Raw genomic sequence first — 854 nt, forward strand, 5'->3', positions numbered from 1 at the left:
GGACTGTGTGCCCCTGTGTGGGGCCCTGGAAGGCAGAACAAGGCTAGGGTGTCAACACCACTATGGCCATGTCTCCCAGCTTTGGGCCCAGCATCCTTGGTCTTTTGGGGCTTGAGTGAGCCCATGACTCCTGTCCACTTTAGCCTCTCCCTAGGGCCTCCCCTTCTCCAAAGTCAGTGCTAAGAGATCCCCTTCTTGTTGGTAGGCTGTTTGGGGAGATGCACCCCCTAAGTCTGGACCCCAGGTGCACCTCAGGTCCTTGGGCTGAGTACAAAGGGGCTGGTGCTTCAGCTTTTCCCCTCTTGGCACACCTCTTAGCCTTACTCTCCTAGTCTGTAGAATGGGAGTATGCCCTCATGGTGAGCAGAACTTGTGAAATCCTGGGAGAGGTCAGCTTCTCACACATCGCATGGTGTGAGGTTTCTGTTCTGTGTCTTTTGAGCCAGCGCCGCCTGGCAATAACCTGAGTGTGCGCGTTGCTAAAAATGAGACCCAGGGGCTGTCTTTGACATGAGCTAGGAGGCCTTAAGTGCTGTCAGCATAGAAGAGCAGAACGAGGGAATCAGGAGAGCTAGGCTCAATCCTGTTGCTGTGATTCAATTGCTGGGCGATCTTGAGCATGCCCCTTCTCCACTCTGATCCAGTTGCCACATCTGATCGATGGAGAATTTGACCAGGTGGTCCCCAAGAGTGCTTTGGGAGCTTCTCTGTCCTCTCTGAAGTTTGTCCTTCCTTCCAGAAGTTTGAATGTCTCGGCATCCAAGAAGTCACTTCTGCATGCCTCCTCTGGGCCGTCTCCAACCTTGCTCATGACCTGAAGGGCAGAAATTTCCCTCCTGTGCATATACATCAAA

The sequence above is a fragment of the Crocuta crocuta genome, unplaced genomic scaffold (assembly GCF_008692635.1).
Source record: "Crocuta crocuta isolate KB4526 unplaced genomic scaffold, BGI_CrCroc_1.0 scaffold130, whole genome shotgun sequence".
In the NCBI taxonomy this organism is placed as follows: Eukaryota; Metazoa; Chordata; class Mammalia; order Carnivora; family Hyaenidae; genus Crocuta; species Crocuta crocuta.